The sequence below is a fragment of the Takifugu flavidus genome, chromosome 2 (genome assembly GCF_003711565.1).
Source record: "Takifugu flavidus isolate HTHZ2018 chromosome 2, ASM371156v2, whole genome shotgun sequence".
Classification (NCBI taxonomy): domain Eukaryota; kingdom Metazoa; phylum Chordata; class Actinopteri; order Tetraodontiformes; family Tetraodontidae; genus Takifugu; species Takifugu flavidus.
Genome location: NC_079521.1, coordinates 10,595,627 through 10,619,632, shown reverse-complemented (window position 1 = coordinate 10,619,632; position 24,006 = coordinate 10,595,627). Strand labels below are relative to the sequence as shown.

The 24,006-nt window shown below is 45.8% G+C and overlaps 1 long non-coding RNA gene across 2 annotated transcripts; it reads left to right on the top strand.

Annotated features, from left to right (window-relative positions):
- Positions 1–18,294: 18,294 nt before the first annotated feature.
- On the top strand, positions 18,295–23,581 carry LOC130513698 (uncharacterized). Of its 2 annotated transcripts, XR_008946806.1 has the most exons (4): positions 18,295–19,170; positions 21,191–21,396; positions 21,903–22,007; positions 22,095–23,581. It is a non-coding gene; the product is annotated as an uncharacterized LOC130513698 (long non-coding RNA). The 2 variants fall into 2 exon arrangements; XR_008946805.1 differs by having other exon boundaries at positions 21,903–23,581.
- The last annotated feature ends 425 nt before the right edge of the window (positions 23,582–24,006 follow it).

The following is a 24,006-nucleotide window of genomic DNA, read 5'->3' as shown; positions in this document are numbered from 1 at the left end:
ATGCCAGCGCCGCTCCGAACATTCAACCTCGGAGACGGCAGCGGAGGAAAGGTGAAGGGAGAGGGAGACACATGGGAGAAGAGTGTTTATCCTTGTGATGACAAGGGAGGATTGAGCAGGATGTGTGTAAAGAAGTGTGCCGAAGGCCGCAGAGCTGTTCCGTTCCTTATGCCCTCACAAAGCATGAATTAATGGAGGCTAAAAGACACCTTCAAGGCCTAAAGCTTGCATTTAATTATGAATGGACCGAGTGTGATTAAAAAAAAAAAAAACATTACTTTTCTCCCAGCTTGTTCAGAAAGTAATTTTTTTAATGAACGACATGTTTGGTGAAAGAGGGAAAGTCACTAAAGGTTAAAAATCCACAGACGACATTGCATTCATTTTAATCCAATTTATTGGTCACTTTCCACATCCATCTAATCTCTTTTCTGTAAATGGAGAATCACTAAGATTATAAGCAGAGAGGTGGAGCCAAAATAATTACTACTGGGCCTTTTCCCAATTGGTTTCCTGTACCAGAACCTAAAGTAAGCAACCAACAGGCCACAACGAGTAGCAAACCAATAGAACATCAAAGGTGATGAACAGTTCTTCTTAATCTCTTTCTACCTGTGAAGCATGCTCAGAATGCCCAGACCAGCTAGATTTCAACAAAGAACACCAACTTCCATAAGAGGTGAGCAGAGGATAAGCTCAAATCACAGCAATCTTCACAGGCAGCGCTCGTCCTGATCAGAGCCGGACTGAAATCACACGTGCAGTGCGTTTCTATGGCGGTTTCACTGACAGATATCCTTGGTTTGCCTTTACCCTCAGCGGATTTACTCACAGTGAAGTGGCTGTGACAGATAATGAGGTCAGGCCTGCACCTTCGCATCACCACGCAGCTGTCACACTGGCTGTCAGTGGATGGAGGGTGAAGCGGTAAGAGACACATAAGACAACGCTAAAATTAGCAAGATGGCTACAAGGCACAACGCCTAAACAAACCAACAGCAGGAGGAGCCTGGTGGGTCTGGCGATGCTGTGAGGAACGGGAGAGAGGATGGAGAAGCGGAGGTGGGGGGGGGCGGATCTTCTTGGTCCGCTCTGAAAAGCCACGGAGGCCTGGAGCGTCCTTTACCAGCCTCAACCATGTCAGATCACATCAGCGTCGCTGCCAGCCCCTTCCCTCTGCCCGTCCACTTATGCACCACCACGCACACCCAACACGGCTACACAAAAGAGGCGGTTGCGCATGAGCCCACAAAACGCCTTTACGGGTCGTCCCATTTCATGGAAACAGCTCAAGAGTTCAGCCCTGTTAAACATGAAGACGTAAGCATGTTTACTGGTTCAATCCTTCACCAGACAGACCCTTCCCCGAGGATTTCCCCACAGTTCTGCTGGTTGCCATCCTCTGTCGCATTTTACTCCCTTCTCTTATCTCTCTTCTGCTTTTTCCTCCAGTATCATGCGTGACCCAGTTCAACTCACTGTCGTTCTCTTTAATAACAAGGGCTAAACTTTCCTGCGGAGAAGCGCATTAGTGCAGCGGCAGGCTGCGCTCGGACTGACTCCCTGCCTGCGGACGACTTCAGTGCAAACCAGCCACTCTGTACAAAGTTAAACTGGTGTCTTGACCTGACAAACTCGCTCCGAGGATTTAGAGTTCGGGCCTCTAATGTTGCTTGAGCGTGATAAAAGTGAGGATAAGGACAGTTTACAGTTTAGATCGGCTGCTATATGGAACATTTTTGTCGTCGTTGATTTTTCCTGTTGCTCCGTCCAGATCCCGACTGCAGTTTCTGATGAGGAGACACAGCGCAGAAATTAACGTCCATCTCTCTGATGTGGCCGCACGTCCATCTTTACGGAACAGAACAATCCACTCGGTCAATCAATGCAGCAGCTCTGCCTTTTAAGTATGCAGAGCGGGCAGCTAGCTGGAGTCATTAACTCCAACTCGATGCAGGAAAACTTTTGATGAGCACTACAAGAGTTCTGATGAAGCAGAAGAGCAGTTGCCGTCAACTGCCTCTCAGCGCTGTGGGGCCCTCCACCGTCCACTGGTAGTTACCCCGAGGCGGCTCTTCAGCGGAGGAGCGTGCGGCGGGTTCAGATTGAAGCTTCGAGTGGAGCCTGAATGAATTTATTTGAACAAAAACATTTCCCCATCTCAATAACGTGTCACGTGCACACATGAGAGATTGGATTGAGAGCCGGAGGGGAAGCTCAGGACAAGTCCCTCCCCTTCGTCTCCCTTTTCCTTGTCTAGAATAATTGGTTTGCTTGGTACAGAGGACAGTATTCCTGGAGGGCTCGGCGAGGGAGGCTAAGCTTTCCCAATGAAGTAAAGATGAGTGCCTTCACTCATTGGGTTTGGGAGAAAAAAGTCTATTATTTAATAAATGTTGCATAAATAAACAATGGAATTATTTCACATGCAGATTCCCTCGAGAGAATTTAACAAAAACTCTTTGGTCCAGAGCTCTTACACAAAACCCTGGATCAGCTCGTCAGCACAAACGGGGACAAGATCCTGTCTGTGACACTAAATGTGGCCGACGTGCACTTTGGCCAAATGACCACGTAATTGCAGTCAACACGCGGCCCTGTCTTCTGGGGTTTACGTTAATAGGGTCTCCTGGAAGGGAAAGAAGCACGCAGCAGGTAATCTCTGGGAAAAAAATCCATAACGGGTTATTGGCTCATAAAGTGGGGACATTTCATCGTAATCCTGCTTAGTCATGACTGACCCCGATGACACCCGGGGATATTACCGCCACCGCAGTGTGGTGTTGTTTCTCTGCCTCTGCCCTAAAGCCAAGCGGGGGTGACATCACATAGAGGTGATCTCTACCCTCAGGACGGCCTCCAGCACCCACTAAAAGGTCATTTTAGGCTTTAATATGAACCTGCACTTCCATCCACAGCTCCTATGAGGAGGTTCTGGTGCGAAGTCAAGTCTCGTCACTCCCATAGAAGACACACATCAGGAGCATTTCCACGACTACTCGAGGTAAAAGCATTTGAGGAAAGAACCCATGATCGATCACATGAAGCAAAACAATGGATTACAGCATCATCACCTCAAAATAAAGCCTGATTGGGGGTTAAGCAGACCTGGTGCACACAAGGAGATTTATATTTAAACTTAAGCAGGTTTGACAGCTAGCTCTGGAACTGGTCCCAGACTGCTGCTGGCCATGTCCCAGCAGTACCTCTGCTCAGCTGCCACGGCTCCTCTGGACTCTACAGTCGGCCTGCAGAACCATGCAGAGAGAGAGCTAATGGAGACAAAAGAAAACCAGGGGCGGGTGAACAAAAGCTATCAAATGCTTTATTACATATCTATAGTCCATTCAGTCCCAGGATGGGTAGAGGATTAAGGCTGAAAGCCATCCCAACATCTGACAGTGATCAATCCGTTGATTGATCTAACTTGTGTTTGTCAGTTGTATTAACCTGTTGTGTTATAAAGATAATAGTCAAACAACACCTAAATGATAGTGACAATAGTAGCAGATAAAATAACATTGCTGGGAAATTAATTTGGGTTTTTTTACATTCATTTACAGAATTAGAGTCCAATCAAAGATGATCATCCCGTCTCTCTCTGTCTTTATCCAGGTCCCACGGAGCTACAGATGGGTAGATTACTGTGACTGACGTGCAGGCTAATAAACATGCATATGTCTCTCTCCCAGGGCGAGACGGAGCGACATCTCGGCTACTATCTGTCAGAGTCAGTCAGGGGGTGATAAAAGGTGAAACTGATGTGATGAACAGAAGAAAGAAACGTGAACGGATTCATAATCACCAGCTTCTGTAATGACACCCAGGAGTTTTCATATCTGTGCTTTTATACATAAAGTTCCTCTCCAAGCTGGGTCATGTGACCACCAAAATATGTTGCAGTTGCGAGCTACAGCACTGTGAGTTTTTTTTATAAATGTCAAATTGGGTCAATATTTAATAGATACTGTAAACTACCGTCAAGGCCAGTCCTCCTACTGTGGGGGCTGGAGGGCTGCTATGGCCTCAGGCTGCCTGAGCTCATTACAGCTGAACCTGAGGAACCAATCAAACCACAGTCCAATCAATGTGACATGTCAAATCCTGAATGTGCGCCGCATCACCAAAGAAAGGGATTTAGCTCTCCACCTCTGAGAAGGATGCCTGGACACTTCAAACGCCGGCATCAACGTGCATTACCAACGTGAGCAGGACCGAGCAGATCCACCGCATGAACGCTGGAGCCATTTCGACCCGCTACGTCTCTATCACAACTGACGCACTCGCTGCACATGAAGCGCCGTCGTCATCAAGGCCGCCGTTTCATGGCAACACTGCCGACACACACCTGTGAGTCCAACATCCCCTGCAAACAGAGCGCATCCATACGATACGCGCGGGGAGAGGCCTTTCTGCTGCTCACATATACCCCCGCTCGCCCTCTTTGTCTGCTGTTTCCATGGCAACCTGCCGACTCAATCCGCAGCATATTGATAAAACCGAGTGAGGTGCACAGAAAATAACAGGGCAAGCTATTTCTGCTCATTAGGTGCTCGCTGTGGCAGAAGCTGCTCAGAGTCTTAATATCTCATCACACATTGACACAATCTGGACCCAACTAACAGAACCTCTCAAACAGCCCGTCGCTCCAGTGATTTCATGCTATAACGACAGTGCAGGAAATATGCACTAATAAATGTGAATATACTCCAGAGTCGGCAGCTTTAATTTCCACTTTACCTGCAGGTTTCCATAATAACTGTGGCTGCATTCACAAGTGTTCGGGGAAGAAGCCCTAATGAGCTCAGACGTGATGTAAAACGGCAATTAGCTACAACCAGTGGGGCAACAATGATTTCTAATTGGGCTCAGCTCTGTTCTAACACTTGAAAATGCTCAGCAATATCAGAATGCCTCTGTACATCTTTATTGATTCACTGGAAACCTCTTTCTGGAATCAGTAACAGCGGTGCTGCATATTCAGTGTATGCGGCAAAGCATACACAGAGGGATTGTGCATAAAAAGAAAAACGCCTTCTTTTTTTTACAGCCGCACAAACAACCTGAATGTATACATTATTTATGCTACCAACACTCTGTGAATGTCTCGGGAAGTGGTGTGTGAAGGCGTACACATGTGGTAAATAAGCACTCTATTAACTTTTATTCTCTTCACAATCTAAATTAGCAAAATCCATCCGCGCAGGAGCACAGACAGATGTTAGCACGCAGGAAAAGGCGCGGCTGTCACGGGTTTTATTAGCGCCTCAGTGACGCACGTGCTGGTTGAGACAGGAGGTGAAGTGGCAGTTGGGAAATGGGATTCGGGGACCACCAAGGAACCCTGAGTGGCGTTTTCAACGAAAGAAAACAAAATATTATCTATCCCCGCAGAACATTACTATTAAAACTGGTACAGCTCAAGTTTATTTTAATTTTAAAATGTCACGTTTTATTTTACCGGTGCTGACACCACAGGCACTTTGTTTTTTATTAGGTTTTTTGGGGGAACATTTCACCAGAGGGTTGAACTTTCCTACAACACTTTCACTGGTTTGATCGGCTTCATGTGTAAAATATAAATGAAATAACGAGGAGAGAAAAAGACTAACATGAAACAAAAGCACAGCAGCTATGCGCAGATGGATGAGTAGGGAGACAGGTCATCAGCGGATCTCAACATTCCAGTCGCATGGAAAATTAAGTTTCACTTTATCAGTTTTTATTTTTGAACCCACCATCCAGCCATTTCACTCCAGTGGCGCCACATGTGTGACATGATGAAAGGTGGCGGCTGCGTTTTGAAGGGGAGCTCTCACACAAGTGTGACCTCTAAAACAGACAGGTTCAAAGCAAACGTCATTTATTTCTATTAACCCACTGACGCAAATTAGGCTCTTAATTTATACACAGAAATGCCTGAAACCCACTAATAGAAGGCTGCGAGGTGGAAAGGAGCAAAGCCACATAAAGGGAATTGGCCCCGCGTCCCAGCTTTGGTTCCATCCGAGTTATTTTCCACTTGAAACATATAGCTAAACATCTGGTGCTCAGCATCCTTCTCCACCTCGGCCTCTCCCAATTAGTCTGCTCAGCATGCTTCCGTGACGTTGTGTTAAGTGTCACGTTCAAAAAACTACAAGCTGGACACAATCGAGATCACGGCCCGTGGTCATCAAAACTGCGTGGAGTTTATATTAATTACACGTTATTTCAGAGCTGACTGGCGGAAAAGGCAGTTATGTACCGGTGGGTTTATGACACCCCGATGGACGCCTCCACACCGGTAAAACACTGACCCCAACCTGAACGCCAATGAAAATATCTGCTTGTTTAATCAAACGTTCAACTTTAAAGTACACACTCCAGAAAACCCAAACCACTTTTTTTCTGCCGAGATGCAATAGACTGGTTGTTCTGCAGGTGTGGTCACAGACGAAACCCATGGAAATAGTCTGAGCTGGCGCTCCGAACCACTCGGACTCAAACACACAACTGTAACTATGGAAGACAGAGTGATCCTTGCCATTACTGGTGCCGTGTCCTCCCTGAAAGACGGGGACAGATACTACTGTCCAGGAAAGCTTCACTCCCAGATAAAAGGTGTATAAATAGACCTCTGAGTAATGAGGCATCGTGGGTACGTAAAGGCAGTCAAGCTCACTTTCTTCATATATACGTAATTAGGTTGACACAGAGAAGTGAGAGTATATTCTAAAGTACTTCGTCATGCTGTAAAGCCAGGACAATGCTTTGCTTGGCCGTCACTGGAGCGCCCACAGCGCTGCGGTGAATGACAGACTCTTTTGGTTGCCGTGGTACCAGCCCCAGTTGCCAAAAGAAGCAATAAGGAACAAGCCAATGCGGAGGCCAAGTGCTGTGAGCTGCGGTAGACGTGACCTTTCATTGCATCACCTGTTGAATTAAGAAGAAGAAAGCGCAGCAAAAGAAGGGGCTGCTGGGTAAACAGGCAGCGATGTGTGGGGACGGCCAGAGATTCAGGGACCACCGGCGTGGAAAGGGCAGCAACACACACATGCGGATGACAAGTGAAGAGGCTGTTAAACTCACACAGAGGTGGCAAAAAAGATGGAATGTAAACATGTTTGCGGATGACATCATGGCTTCGTCAGCGTGGACGTCTTCTTGTCAGAGACAACAGGGTTGTTTGTTCAATAACAGAATGCAGCAGTAATGATCATTCAGGGCCGAAATGGCTCCCTCCCCAGATGACTGAGGAACGTGACCCTCAGCCTTGACCAACTCTGGATGCTAGCTTCTGCAGACAGGAACAAATAATCATTTGGTTGGAGTTGATGTCCAGCAGATGAGTGTCCAGTTGTCTCCCTTGATGTGTGTGTGTGATGTGTGTAAAACCAGACAACCGATATGTTTATGAGACTAACCAGACACATCTTCTTATCAGTCTTATAAAAACAGAACTATCAGCAGGAGCAGGGCAGAGATACAGCAAAACCACTTACTGGCGATTACAGTTTCATGCAGAAGCGTCTTCATTAAAACTATAACGAGAAGAAAATATGTTGAACGGAACTGAGGCACAATCTGAACTGAATTTGCTGGTTTTTTCTAATATACATCCTAATGAGTTTGGATACCACCGTGATAAATTTGGACCTTTAGTCTCTTTATCGGCTGCTTCTCACGTCCTCGCACGCAGTAATATTACACCAATGGTGCTTATGCTGAAGAAATATTGACATTTAATAATAAAGCTTGTAGCTTGCAACAAGATGGTTGGGGGAGTTGCGCAACAGGCTCACGCTATAAAGGTTAAAGAGGCAAAGAATTCATAGTGATATGTATTCGATGATAACAACAGACCTGCAACTCAGTGAATTCTTTCACTTGATGTGAGGCCATTTAAAATTCTCAAAAGAACAGAAGAAAGTGTTAAAATAATAACAACTAAATATTTTTGGGTTGTACCGGATTTAGTGTCATAAATGGCTCCATACAGTAGCCTGTTTCCAATGAGACAGGAGCCCAGTTCTTAAGATAAAACAAGTGGATTGCAATGCCCTCTAGTGGTCGTTTGCAGCGATGCACATACTTCTCCAAAACCAGCAGTTTAAATCTGCATTCATCAAAACGGGCATTTTTACTGCTTATTGTACACAAGAAAGAATTATTTGAGTGATAGCTCAAATGCTGTGCAGAAGGTGGAGGCCTGTTTAGTCCAGAATACAAACATGGCCTGACCCTCTCTGTGTAAACACAGGCCCATGAAGGGGGGGGGCAATGAATCAAGCTCAGCCTCTTTCTCAGGGTGATTTACTCCACTTCTGCCTGTTTGATCCAACTCACAGTGCAGTGACCAAACAAAACAAATATCCCTCTGCAGACAGTAAATATTGAAGTCTGCATTTGTGTGTGAAGGCCCGGCAGGGCTGAAATATTAAAAACAAAGGTGTGATTCAAGCACTTAGCTCATTTGTTGCAACCAAACACCAGAAAAATCTCTGGCTAGTAATTGCAGCCTCTAATGCTAATGAAGCTGAGAGGCCTTTGTCTACTTTACCCCCAAAACAATCATAATGTTTGTCTTTAATTGGACAAAACACATTAAAAATGGTTTCATATTCAACAAATCTTACCCCGGGCGCCGTTTTATTTCAATTAATTCCCATCGCAACATATGCATGCTAATTTATTAGCACGAGCGGTTCCCTCAATCCTTCTTTACACCCCAGATCGGATAAAAACAACCTTAGAGGGAAATAGAATAGAATTTCCTCATTTGCATAAATTCCCCTTTAATTAAGACATTAAACATGATCTTATGATTTAGTCACACATGAATGACACACACAGTAACAAGATTACAGTCAGCCTGAAGACAAGCGTGCACAGAGTGATTTCACACCCATTGTTTTATCTGCAGAAAAAGGATTAACTGTGACTGAGTCACGCTCGTCTCTGTCACGTTCTCAGTGAAAACAGACTCAACGGCTCAGCTCACACATGTCGCTATAACATCATCTGCAGCAGTAAATGTTCCCCACTGAGCTGGAAACACAAAACTGATCCATGCAGGAACTCCAAACCCACAATTCATAGATATTATTTCAGCTATTATTCGTGATGGCTTCATCTCCATTGGAAATCTAATATGTTCATGTGCGGCCGCTAAGGTGTCTTTCCACGCCACATTTCACCCATCAGACAAAGAATTTGATTTGCATCTGCAACATGCATTTGCAACAGCCAAAAGTACCGTATGTGCCAAATATGAACCACCACTAGGTGGGGGTAAAGAGGTTACGGAGAACCGGGGTTTGACCCGCTGGAGTTTGCTTTCAATGGATGATTTAAAAGAAAAATATAATAATGTTGTCCATCTTTATGACCATCCAGGCAGAAGCAAGTAGCACAGAAGCTTATATGACTTTAAAGTAATATCACTGAAGTATAAACGTGCCTTTAATGAAGGACAGATGTTTTCATCTCTTCTCTGTGCAGCATCATCAGCAGAAAAGACAGCAGTAATGGCGTGCAGTAAAAATGGATAAATAATGTAGCGAGGAAAGAGGGTGTAAACCCAGGCCCCCTCCCAAGACATCCCCACGATATTAGCATCCCTGCTGCACCGCGCGCACACACACACACACACACACACACACACGGGCATAGGATGAAGGGTCTGTTTCTGTGTGGGGAAGTGGGCAACATGGAGAGGTTATTGAAAAAAGGCAGGATACAAAAGCTGCATCCATTAGAGGGTCTGTGGGAAAAACAACAAATGAAAAGAGCTTCCAGTTGTTCAAAAAGCCCATTACCTCGTTTTCTCTCTCTCCCACACACACACGGACGCGCACACACCTCCGAGGCCGCTGCCCCCCTCTGCCACTCATGTCAGCGTTCGCATAGACAAGTTTCCTTCGTGCAGTACAGAGCCAATTAAAATGCCCCGCTGATGTTTTAGTACCAGCATGCATGGATGAGCAGGGGAAACACAGAGCGCAGTGGGGGGGAGGGTCAGGGGAGGGGATGGAGACAGAGAGGGGGTCAAGGTAGTCGTGGAAACCTGATGGGAGAGTGCAATCTATGTAGCGACGCTTTAATCGACCTCCCTAGTTACCATCCGTTGCTGTGATTTCTAGTCAGAGAGGAGATGGATTTGATGCAGTCAGCTATACCACGTGTGGTGGTCAGAGATGATTCAGCATGTGTAAATATCAACATCCAAATACAGCAACTCAGAGGGTGTTGCAGGTGGGTTTTAATCCTGATTAGACATAAACTGTTGGATTATCACTTCTACAAACACAAGCTATCTGGTTACCACGGGTGCTAAGTAAACACAATAAAAAAATATTCTGCCTGAAGAACACTCCTCAATATGTCTTTAAAGCAACAGGGAATAAATCATTTGGTATTGATGCTGTTGATTGTCTCTGCTGCTGGTGGAGTGTTTGAAGAACAGCGGCAGAAAGGATTGTGGGGATAAAGCAGCAGCAGGTTAAACACTCTGCTGCTGTTCCACCCCTGGGAATAAAAAAGCTATAAGAGCTGGGATCTAATGAGACCAAACATGGCCTTCCAGAGCCTCAGGCTGGCAGAACAAGCACATATAGAGGCATAATTAAGTTTTATAGCACTTCACAATCAGCCACCAAAAATTACTGTTAATCATTAAAGCTTCTTATTGCCTTTTTTCACCCGTGTGGATCAAACACCACCAATGAATCACCTCCACCTTATTTCATTACTTTCTTCTCCTCGTGTTTTTATTCCCTCATTGTTTTTCTCCTCCACAGTGCATCTTCTCTCAGACCATCAGCTCTGAAGGTGACTGCAGATTCGCTGCATCTCGTGTTTTTACAGGATGATTCAACACCCCTGACTTCACCCCTGACACGACAGGCGCGGCTCACCCGCAGCCTGTCGGTTGCCAGGTTTGACACAGTCTCACCGCTGCTGAAATCACCTGAAAGGTATCAGCTGGCTCAAGCTGTTGACATGCCTCTACACACACCTCCCTCCTCCACCATCTGCCTACAGCTGCCCAATGACACCTCCGCACCCCCGCAAACACCTGACTTACTCTTGCGCATTAATGAATGTTACCAAGTTCAAATAAATCAGTTTATCAAACTGTGCGTCGCCGGGAGGTGGCAGCTATAGTTACCCAATAGACCTACAGATGCAGTTATCTTCTTGTCCCATCATGCTCCGGGCCGCTCTCAGCCTTCCTGAGGAGCAGCTTCCTGGATGGGCAGCAGAGCTCCATCCTCTGAGCCCAGAACTAAAGCCCCCCTCTCAGGAGTCTCCTCTCTGCAGCCCTGGCTTTCAATCCTTCCTCTCGTTTTCTTTAACCTTTATCAATCCCATTCACTCTATTTCGTAATCTTCACCTCCTTCCGCCCCTCCCCTCCTGTCCTTCAACCGTGCACGGCTGCAGCCATCCAGCCGTCATGAATAATTCAGCCGACATCAGCCGTCACCAACAAAAGACCCAACTGGAGGATGGGAACTGGGAAGTCACATCTTCCACTCCGTGCACATACATGAGCGTCGCGTCACCACAACGGTGCAAATCACAAGTTTGGATTCCAGGAAAATGAATATTTGGTATTATTATTGATTGCCAACAGGAGAACTCCTACATGATAACACCATGCAGCAGTCGCCCCTTTAACTGCTGCAGTTCTTTCTCTTTCTGCCTTCTGTCTCTGCAGCGAGGATTTCCTCGGAGCGTCCCTTCCACCCCAAATGAGATTACATGAAATTACCACTTCCAATTCTCCCTTCTTTTTGTGCCTTATAGGGGAAAACCTCCATGAGCACATTTTTTTAATCTAGTTACGGGGGGTAAGAACTTAATCACATTTTACCAATTCATGTCTTTTCCCGCTTTCTGCCGGGATTCCTTTATTCCCGTTGTGACAGGGAGCGCCAAAACGGACGCTGCCTTCCAGACTTCTTCCCTTGATTCGCTCGAGCTGCCCGCGGTGACAAGACATTCTATTCTTCGCCCATTCCTGCTGAACGGTCCAATGATTCATCCAGACAAAATTCCATTTCTCCAGCTGACAGGGCAGCCCTCTCCGACTCCGTGTTCTCTCTGGTGCTCCCGGGCTGCTAATAGACGACCAGCCATTAATGAACAGAATGGATTCTGTGGCCTTTCTGGGTCCCAAGAGGACAAGAGGAGCTAATAAATTTTAGGCGGGGGCTCCACACGAGTCTGTGACCCCGGATGGATGACCCTCCCGAGCCAGATAGGAAGCAAAGGGAGCTAATGCAGGGTGGAGGTTTGAAGAACCAGACCCAGAAAAAGATGGGAAAACTCCACAAAGGACCCACCGTCAAAACCACGGAGATACTCTGTCCTAGTTTACTATTATTAAATGTGAGAGCTACAAGAACACGCATGTCTAATGATGTGGACATAATGAGGACAGATAAGGTCACCCCGGCAGTTGTGGTGGTGCACCCGTAGGGGCCACGGCAGGAGAGGTGGAGGAGAGGTGTGATGAATGGGAAATGGAGTTTGGCTACACGGCACCAGCAAAACAAAAAAAGGGCATTATCACCACTATCACCGTCATCATCAGCCCCCCCGTATCACCACCTGCATCGCCATCTTCGGCATCCGTCATAGATGTGGGCAGGAGCCGAGTGACGGCTGAGTGAATGCAGACGGAGCAGAGCGAGGCGGTAATGTCTTCTCTCTGCTGACACCTCCACATCAGATCCATCGTCACTGCGGAGCTCTGCTCTCCTCCGTGTCCCTCCGTTACTGCCCGACTCGTATTTCATACTGACACAGCACGCCAAATATTTACCTTTGTCATTTTGCCTCAGTCCACAACAACACGGATCTCAATACCTAACTGTTCTACCCATAAAGGCCTCATTAAAAGCTTCGTAATGTGTTTGTTCTTGTAAATATGATTACGCACGTCAAAAGTTAACATCAATTTAAAAAAGCGGCGAGAGAAAATCCGACCTGTAGCTGTCGGGTTTCTTTTACAAACCAATAAAACCACATCGTGTGAAATGTAAAGTCGAGGCCTGACTCCTCTTCACTGGCTCAAACAGTCACATCCATCATGTAAGAACAGTCACTGGGGCACAGTCACACTTGACCTTTACATACAAAGACACTTGTTACCGTTTCCTGCTACTTGAATCACCATCAAGTCTGATGCCTGCGCTTGTGCGTGCCACGCTGGGATAATGCACGTCTGAGTCACGGGTCCATCGAGCGCACGCCACCACGGCCAAAGTCTCTGACGTTAAGCAACATTAATGTCACGGTGGCATTCGTGGCACCAACCAATCAAAGCAAACCCGCTCGGCTGACGGAGCGACAGGAGACCATGAACAACGGGGGAGGCGCCGACCCAACAGGTACCCGGGCGGAGAGGCAGACAATTTCATCCAAGGTCACGCCGCAAATGTGCTTGCTCACGCGGAATGTAACCTGCACAGTGAGCAGCTCTGCACCAGCCTCCAAATAAACTTGGCTGACTTTTGATATCAGCCAACGTCCCCCCCTCCTGGGGCGGAGAAAGCGGTGACGTAAGCTGTCTTCTGAATTTGACCCTGCGCTGGAGAAGCTATTCTGGAACAGTGACAAGCGCTGTTTAATAGCATCACTTGTCATTCTGTCCAAGGTGGCGACAACTCCAAACCTCTCAGAGACAGAGAGGCACAAAAATCTCCACTGTCACTAATACAGTATCTGAGTGGCTTATAAAGAAAGAGCCCCGATGGGTTCCGAATCAAAGGAACGTTTACAGAGATAAAGAATTTTCCTATAGAGCCGAGGCTAAGTGTCAGCTGCTCATAAAGCAGCGATTAGCTGCATGTGATGCGCTTTAGCTGCGCCCTGATGACAGTAGTGCTCTCCAGGGAGCTGTCAGTGGGATCTCCATCACTGCTGCCGCTGCCATTGCAAGAGGACTTGAGCTGGCAGACCCTCCAGGCCAGGAGCATCTGCACCCCCAACCCCCCACCCCTTGCCCTAAAGGAGTTATAAATCACCTGGACCCTGACAGCAGCAGCATGCTGAGGAGTCACCTTGGGTGGAGCCTTCTCCAGCAGAAGTCATTCGCCAATTAGTCTTGTTCTTACCCCCTCCATCATCATTTATCCTCCCACGCACATGCTAAAGGTGTTAGCATGCGGGAAGCTGCGAACTCAGCAGCAATCCTTATTTTGTGCCTGGCGAGGAGCCCTGCTTGCTGATCATCACAGCGAGTTTGAATGAGATGGTTCCGTTGTGGACAATGGGAGTTAAAGTCAGCATGAAAAGAACCCAAGCTGTGTGTCCAGGAAGCTTCACGAATTACCACATTAGACTTTAAAGTCTGATTCCATCACTGCTGCAAACTGTCAATGTCTTCACCTCAGAAACATCAGGATGGTAATCTTACAGAATCTGAAGTGCCTGAAAAACAAACGCCTCACAAACGTCGCCTGTTTCAGGACCTGATGAAGAGATCGTCCAAATAATGGGTGCAAAAACACCAGAGCGTGCAAGCACTGACAGCTTTCTCACATTAGTTTTGTCTCTATGATTACAGTAACAACCTTATTTTTAGCTAGAAAATTGTTAAACGAGGTAGAAATAGCAGCTGAGATGAAAAATGAAACATATCAGATAACATTAAAAGTGGGACATTGTTGATTTTAGCCCATTTAAATATAATATAGGAATTATTTTGTCTTATTATTGACATATTATTGACATTATGTATGCTGCTAAAGTTAAAAAACATAATGACGAATAAATTAGAACTAAGACACACAGAGATAACCTGAGAAAACAGTAGCGGTATGAACTCAAACAGCCATCAGTGACTTCTGTTCATCCAGGACGGCTCACAGAATTACGTCGCAGCTGCACACTTTTCACAATGAGCCACACAAAAGCACACAAACACAGCTACACATGCTGCCCAACACGTGTGTGTGTTAGAAACAACACACAGAGCCCAATTAGCCTCCAGCCTCCTTCCTGTGGCTGAAAGGGTCAACCAGACATGACCTTACTTTACACGACTGCACAGGGCAGGAAGTTTAAATTTGCCCGAAACAAATTGGAAACGGTGAACTGATGTTAATTCTAACCCTTAGCAATAATAAACAATAACAAAAAAAACAACAGAATAATAAAGGATAACAGTAAAATTAGGTTTTCTGAACAAATATTGATCCTGAAGAGATATGATTGAAGAAAAGAGGATAATAATCCCCATCAGATCTGTGGTTTTTCTTTACCAACATGGCAAAATGTGGGTTTAAAGAGATTTACTATCAGCAGAGAGTGCAAACAGAATTAAACTGTACAAAAGAAAGCCCCAAACACTGTCACAGGGTTATTAAGAACGCACAACACAAGACAAAGCTGCGAAAAACACAAAGAAAGCCTCCGTTTCCATAGAGACGGGGCACTGTGGACATATTGAGGATTTATTAAAAAGCCTCCTTGGCAGTAGTATTCCCTCTGCTCTGAGACGCAGACTGTCACCACGCTGCAGGAGCAGCAGAAAACACAAAATCTGAGAGAGGAATTATTCACAGTCTTATGCTAGCAGGAGGTTTTTGGTCACGGAACAATGCTAATGATGGTAGCAAGGAGCCGCCGCAGCGATGTTATTATAGGGTTACAGATGCTGACGGGGAGGCCAAATGGAACCAGCCACAGCTCTGAAAGATGGGGGGTTCTCTCTCTGTGACTGGATCTTATACTGGGTGATCACCAGTGTCGACTGCTGGTAGCAACTGCTGCAGGACTTGGAGTGGACAGGTTTACTCCTCCAGGAGCAGCAGGCCCCCGTGGAGCAAAACACTCCCCCATTTCTGAGACATTACAGTTTCAAAGGGTGATGAAAACAGAGAATAATGGCCGCAGATGTGCTTCTGGGTATTGTGCATAAATATGTTGTAATATCTCTGAAAAAGGTAACACTGTTCATGTCAGATTCAGGGGGGATGGGGGGTACTTTTTCAGAGATGTTCTTTCCTTACTATATCTGTGAATCTGCATATAGTAAAGAAAAGACTCGTGTTTTGTACGAGGGCTCTTTGACTTTTGATCGGTTTGCAAAATGTTGAGTAAGAAACCAATTCTAACTCCCTTTCACTGAGTTTTTAAAGTGGGGGGGGGCAGAAATAATAATAATGATGAAAAAAAGAAAATCAAAACTGATTCATGTGAGGTGAAAATCCTACTGACGTTAGCAGGAAACAAAAATAGAGAGAATTCGCGCACGAGAGACACGACGTGAGAGAAAGATAAAAGCGGCGTGATGGATGAGCGGTGGACGGTGGTTGCACCAGAGTTCATTCCAGGAAGTGAAATCAGCTTCCCCAAGGCTGTTCCAGGCTCCCCGCTGCCTGAGCCCACAAAGTGGACCAGAGCTTTTGACTTGTGATGGAGGGAAAGGAAAAAGGAATAAAAACAAGAGAGTCTGTCCATTATTGGTCGTGCACACTACAGGGGATGTTCCTGTCTCAGTGAGGAGATAGGTTGGGGTTACGCAGGGATTACCAGGCTGACTGCACATCAGGATGAAGGAGGCACGTGGAGCAAAATGGGAAAAGGAAGCTGGGAAAGATAAAAGGGCGCCATTCCCTTTACTGGAAAGATCAAATGTGACTTACAGAGGACATGAGAGAGATGATGAAACAGAGCAACCAGAAGAAAGCTGAAGACACTCGGGGACAAAGAGTGAAACCAGACAGAATTCATGTGTATCCATTTGTACAGTTTTAAGTCACCTGGGAGCTTATCCCCGACCCCCACTTTCACTTTTTCGACTCTCCCCTGAACCCGTCCGTCCTCGTACGCGCCTTGTATCACATCCCACGCTGTCACCTTTGAAGTTGTCTCGCATGCAGATTCTTTTAAAAAAACCATTGCCAGGGGTCCCAGTCAGGCACCCAGAACGTGGCGAATGGGACTGAAATGTGGAGCTTGGGAGGGGGTCCTAATTTAAATTTGAGATCACACAGACTTTGAACCTGAAGCAACGCTAAAATTGAAGAGATATTCCTCCAAAAGAGCGATCGAGGCAGCTGGCAGGGGAGAATATCTTGTTTCAGCCAACATGGGACAAGGTCTACATGAGCTGACTGGTGCCAGCAGAAACGCAAACACACAGCCTCTGGCCTGTGGGAGGGTGGGAGGTGGCAGTGTGGGGGCACAGAGGATGGATCAGAACCCCTTCAGGCACAGGTAATGCTCTGATTAAATTAGCTTTGGTGTTCAATTAGCTTCGTCTGCAGGAATAAGAACGCAGAATTCCCCGACTGTGAATCACGACATCTTTGATCATTCCAGGAGTTACTGGGCAGAGTGATGAAGATCAAAACAGTAAATCTAAAAGGTAAAGTTAAACACGTGTGTGTGTGTGGGGGGGCACAAACACAAAAGTATGTGCAAACTACATCTGTGTAAGTGCAGCAGAAGATGTAAAAGCTTTGCAAAGTGAGCTAGAATTCTGCTGAATGACGCTCTAACCAGCAGACCAGCAAAGGCGGTGCGATGGTCCAAGCCCCGAGACGGTGCTCAGCACAGACTGCAGGATTTCAGGGCTCTTTTGGATCGTTTTACATGACACTGATGGTAAAAAGAAATCCTGAAATAGATGCAAGCGTTTATCCTCTGGAGGATACTCGGGGCCGTCTCGAGCGAATAAAAGCACGTTCGTTTCTGTTGCCTGACGTCCATTGATGTCTTTGTCGTTTATAAAAATATGAAAGCTTCATCAAATCCGCATAACTTCTCGTCTCTACCGAGAGCTGCATTTTTTAGCACCTTGGGTTTGATGTCAGTTTTGTAAACTCTGATTTCAGATCCTCCTGACACACAGCAGGGCTACCAAAAAATATCTTTAACTGATCTAAAACATGTAAAAGTGTGCAGACAATAATTGCTATTCCTTCTTCTACCTTCTATAGCTGAAATGACAGAAGGTAGATAAATTTAGCTGCCCTGCCTCGCCTGCCCTGCTCCTGCCCACCTCCCTCTCTCTTATTGGCTATGACAGGACATCGGAGGCATCAGCGTCACATAAAAAGATATTGAGGTGCGGAGATCAAGGTGATCTCTCCTGCATTATGCATTTATTCAATTCCCACATCTTTACTTTCATTTCCTTTTCTGTTTTTATAACTTCCTTCATCAGTATTCCCTCTCAGCTTTGGCAAGGGGGGGGGGGGGGGGGGGGGGGGGTTCGCTTGTTACAACACCCACATGAAGTCCAGACAACCACTAAGAGCCGACCGGGGAAAGAAAAAAAACTTTCTCTTTCATTCACTGCACCATTCAGAAAGACACAAAAAGACAAAGCCTTCAAAGACTGTCCATCGCTTTAGCTTCTCACTTGCTCTTTTCACATGACAGTGACCCTCCCACCCCAGGGATTTCTCCTGTTCCCACGGGTGATAATGCCTCCCTTGGAAACAGAATGAAACCCTGTGCGAGGCACAAGAAGCCCGTCCAGTAACAGCAGACATTCTGCTGCAGAAAACCAAACACATGCTATTCAAAACACTCAAATTAGCTCCAGTTAAACACCACAGTGGTGGTCACTTTCTTAAATCTCATCAGGACAGAGGCTGTCTTATTCTGGAATTAAAAGCAGCCCCCGAGTGTGTTCCTGCAGCAGCTTCACAACCACATCGGACCGGAAAAACAGAGGGATTAGAGGAGAAAAGGAGCGCGGTTCTTACCAAACTTCAGCCTTTCAGCGGCACAAGTGTAGAAAACGCTATTTGTGGTCTGAACGACTGCAGCGCCTTTTCGCTCCCATCTGTGATCTCCCAGTTTAGATTCAAACCTTAACCACCAATCGTTGGCAGAAAAGGAGAACTTTGACCTTTAGCGCTCAGATTTGAACGCCACTGCTTCCTGCCGAGCCGCCGATGTGCAGAGTTGAATATTAACGACGACGACACAAGATAATCCTGCGCACAAATACTGATAAGGAAAGAAGTTTGTGCCGCGCTGATTACCACCCATTTGATTACATTATTTAATAATTCATGTAAATTCAACTTTCCAAATCTCCTTTCAGACAAAGTCATCTTGGTGGAACACCTGAGAAACTTGGGGAAAAGCAGAAAAAGTCTTTTATCAGAACTGCGGGCCTCAACCTGACAACACTCTGGGCTTCGTCTCTCCCCTCGGTGGGTAATTTTCTTCTCTGTGACTCTTCCACAAGTTTAACAAGGCAACAAGTTTCTCTTTGATGTTTTACATTTCAAAGCAACATCTCGCGCTGTGATTCTAATGGGGATACGCGAGCGGTGTTATTATTTCCACATTTTGCTCGGATATAAAGGGTAACCAGCCGGCAGCTGTTTATCAGTGCTATTAAAGAGGGAATTAGACTTTCAAAACAAAAAGAAGCATCCCTGCAGTAACGACGTTTGGGGGATTAAATCAATTTAGAGCAGAAGTTATCTGAGTCCCCTGAAGAGAAGCACCTCCTGAGCGATCCTCTGCCAGAGCGAGAGGCTCCATCGAGTAATTAGACGCGTGCTTGGCCTTATTCAGCCGCAATGTCTGATAATTAAGGATGGCAGACTTAAGAGGATTTTACCTTTCTACCTCCTCCTCCCCTCTATTGTTTCATGGCACTGACACGTGCACATCATGCTGCACACCTGAACGTGTCTAAATGAGATCTTTATTGCTTCATGAAGACTCGGGAGTGAGCGCTGCTCTCTAAATGGAATCTGGGCGTGGTGGGTAAAAGAGACCGCTGGAGGCTTCATTAGCAGCTAATTGATTTCATTTCTGGAAAATGTCTGATTGCGTAACAAATTTTCTGCACAAAAGCTCAGCGTCAAACGATTATACCTATTTGATGATTACAGGTGGGAAATCAACGGCACATTGTTTGGCGGGAATGGGAATAATAGACTTGGATGTGGTCCGTGATACAAAGGAGGCATACAAAGGACTCTCAACTAGCTCTCCAGACTCTCGGCCTCTGTTCCCTGTGAATAGCGAGGTATCCGCATTAGAACTGTGTGATTAGCGCCCAGGTAGCGTGGCGAATCTGCACTGTGCCACTGGGGAGGCAGGAAAGACCCTTTCGGTGGGGGGAGGTGAGAAAGGTGAGGTGGCTGATTCGTGAAGTGATGGTCAAGAAGAGAATAATGGGCATCGGCGCTCGCTTCAGGCTCCGACGTCAGTCTCATTAGACTGAGAAATGAAGGCAGGCCAACAGTTGTTCTATTATGGCGTTCAAAGAGGCGTTGTGCTTGTTCCGTGCGCCAGCAGAGCGGAAGCCATAATGGCCACCGCTCTGATTGATGAGCATGTTAGAACCTATCAAACAGCAGTCTGGTGGATGAACAGGGGGGGTGGAAAAGCTGGGCCCCACTGGCCCCTGCGTGAAAAGAAAAATGACCTTGCACATGTAAATCTTCAGGGAGCCTTCATTAGCCCACCACAAATCCACAAAGAGCCATCACACAGGCTCTAAAGGCTGTGCAGTCGGCCGCCCGGCGATGCTGCAGTGTGGCGTTTACCCTCCAGTCCTTCCCAATTAGCCAGGATGTTCCTCATTCTTCTGGCTGGATCCAAAAAAAAAAAGCTTGATGATTTGATCCTGGTTTCCACCGCGCACCCTCTCAGGAGCTCACTAGCAACGGGAACATAAAGCAATAACAGCTGTCAAATGTATGTTACCCTAGCAACCATCTCTGTGGCAACTGGAGAGGCAGCGGCCCCAACACCGAGAAGTTACTGTGCAGAAGGAACAACAAATACTGGATGGCTAAAAAGAAACTTCAGAGGGAAAACATACAAAAATAAAACATTCTGAGGACTGGGAGGCAACAAAGAACTGCTTTGATGGCATTCTAGATGTAACCGTTAAATCTGACATGTTGCTCTTTAAATATTTAATAAGTACCTGAAAAAGATCCATCAGAGAAACTAGACCAAGACCACATATTTTGACAAGGCTTCCTGGGTAAAAATACTGTGGACTATTGGGCCCTTCGCAACAGTAGAATAGCAAAATACTGGAATATTTTTGCAGCGTTTAACCTTAAACGACCCTCTAGATGGTGTTTTAGTTCAACCAATATCCAAAATGTATTTCAAAAAAGGATCATTTCAGTTAATTTCACACAATGACCTTTACACTTTATATCCCTCCTGTATTTTTTTACTTTTTTGCGTTTCATTTAGTGTCTGGAATCAAATATATTGGAACGTAGACCTCTACCAGCAGGACTGAGTCAACTGCAGCCTGATTTACACATCCATCTTCCTGTCCAGTGCTGATCCTCTCCATACTCACTGAGGTCCTTAAATGGGATCGTCACATCTCGTCTGTAGCCTTGAGACGCCACCGCCGTGCACTAACGGGCAGTGTAATGAAGCCAGGCTGAGAGGTCGGTCACTATCTCGGCTGTGCAGATCAGCACCTCAGAACCAGAGTTTCGCTCAGTCTGGTCTCACATCCACAAAGTGCATAAAAAAAGGTCAAATTCCCTGAAGCAGGTTGCTGAAAATGTCCTCAGACGTCAGCAGTTGCTCTGTATGAGATTAAAAAACGACTCTCAAAGATCTCCATGATAAGGCGACAACAGAATCATTCAGAACAGACGGAAACAGACAAAAAAGAAGCTTCCGCCTCCTCTATGCTTCAAATTTAAAGACGTTGGCCGTTCTTCATGATTTGAGCCGGTCTAGACTCAATGCACGATTTCGACCTCTGATACTGATCATTATAAAAAGGGATTTCAGCTCCTTCCCCGTTTTAATATGATTTGTTGCGTGCTGGAGGCTCAGTGAAACCTCTGGTGATGGATCCAATCATAATATAAATGTAATCTAAAGTCTAAACATAACCAGGAAAGTCTCATTAGTCTCACTGCTGCATTTGCTGTCACCTCAGCATCCACAAGCAAATTCATTGCTCTCCGCTCAATGACATGACTCATTATGGGATGCCAGAGGTCCTAACGAGACTGGCTAATCCAGGCGGGTGCTTGGATGTGGGGTGAGAGGAGGTGCAGTTTCTCAGTTTCAAGGCTGAGGCCCGTTAAGGGCGAGATTACAGCACTAATCCAATGTTTGTCTGACACAGGCGCTGATCCTGTAATCCAGGCTGCTCCCGTCTGCCTTCTCCAGCCAGCGAGCCTGCCAGCAGCCCCTCGCTACCCAACACACGAGCACACGCCGGTCACAGACACCAGCTGCCGGCCTCAGCTGTGTCGCAGACGTGGTCGTGTGTGTTTATATAAATGCAGACATACATTTATGCATACACAGATGGTCCAAGTGAGAATTGCTCAGGCACAGAGGAATGCATCAGTTTCCCGGGCAGCGAATCAAAACCACAAATCTGAAGAAAAGCACAGATATTGACGGTTTTCCCAGTTCTGGGCATAACCGGACTTGGACCAGAGGAGGTGGTCAGCGTTGTGGTTGGCCCAACTCATACTAAATTACCGTAATTTCCGGACTATAAGCCGCTACTTTTTTCCTACACTTTAAACACTGCGGCTTATTTTAAGCTGCGGCTTATTTATGTTTTTTTCGTGGCGCACTATCACAACTATTGTGAATCAGTCATTTTTTCTAACCCTCATCAACATGGAAAATACTAGAAGAAAAGCATATGATGCGACTTTTAAGGTAAAAGCGATCACTCTGGCGGATGAAGAAGGAAATCGAGCTGCCGCACGTAATTTTGGCAGACACTTGGCAGAACTGATCTAAAGCAAAAAGACGACAAAAGCTTTTAGACGTAAACATCGCAGGTGGCCCAAGCATGAAAATGTTCTGGAAGACTGGGTGAACACACAGAGAGCAGGCGGCCGCGGTGTTTCCGCTGTACAAATCAGACGAAGGCAAAAGCAATCGCCACCGCCATGAAAATAGAAGATTTTAGAGGTGGCCATCGGTGTTTTAGATTGTTCATTGTTTGAGTAAAAAAGCATAAACAACGTAATTTGTGTGTAGCTGATACAAACGTATATTTCAAGGTAGCTGCACTACAGACACGTTAGAAAAAAAAGCATTTACTGGTACAATATATTTGTTTATGTTGCTAAGCGGATTAAATTAAAAGTTAAAAAATCCTGACGTGATAAAATTTGAATTTAAGGTCTCTGTATAAACATACAAGTGCAAAGAGTGGCTGTTGTTTCTTACCTGTCTGTCACTCGTCAGTGACTCGTCTCTTAATAATAGTAATAGTAATAAAAACATATACCGGTACTGAATGTTTTCGATCTAATTTTTCATATTACTACGTGGGATACCTGCGGCTTAAAATCCGGTGCGGCTTGTATAAGTACAAAATTAATTTTCTTTCTAAAATTAGATTATGCGGCTTATAATCAGGTGTGCTCTATAGTCCGGAAATAACGGTACATTGTAATTTTGTCATCATGACCACGTCTAATCTTAAATCTCGACCACATTGTAAAACTCTGCAAAAACATTCAAATGCAACTCAAAGCAATGTAATATCTCACCTGGCAAAAAGGTTTTTCACATAGTTGCTTCTACTTAATGATGCATGTTTTGTTTTTCCTTATCAGGATTTGGTTTTATGGTTACATTGAAAATAAAATCAATTCCACTATCAACCATTGTTAGTTAGGCTAATTGTGTTGGTTGCTTTTTTGCTGCATTGCTACACAAAATCCAACTTTCCATCACTTAATTTGCCGTGCAACGTGCAATAGCCATATTTCAGGAAGGGAGCTGTGGGAATCTCGAGGAATGCACAACAAAGGGGGAGTGATCCCAGCAGTGTGCAGCAGTAAACTCATAAAATGTGGGCAGCTAACAGCAGGAGGAAGGCTTTGTAGTCCCCCCCAGGTACAAGCAGAACCAGCCTGTGGCTCACACACAGAAGCTTTTAGCATGTGGGTGGTATACAGGACTGTCCTGATGGATCTGAAGGCACGTTTAACAAGCAAGTTCATCCCATCATTGACCAAATGCAACCGAATGTCAACACAGGACAACAAAGATGATCTGAAGTT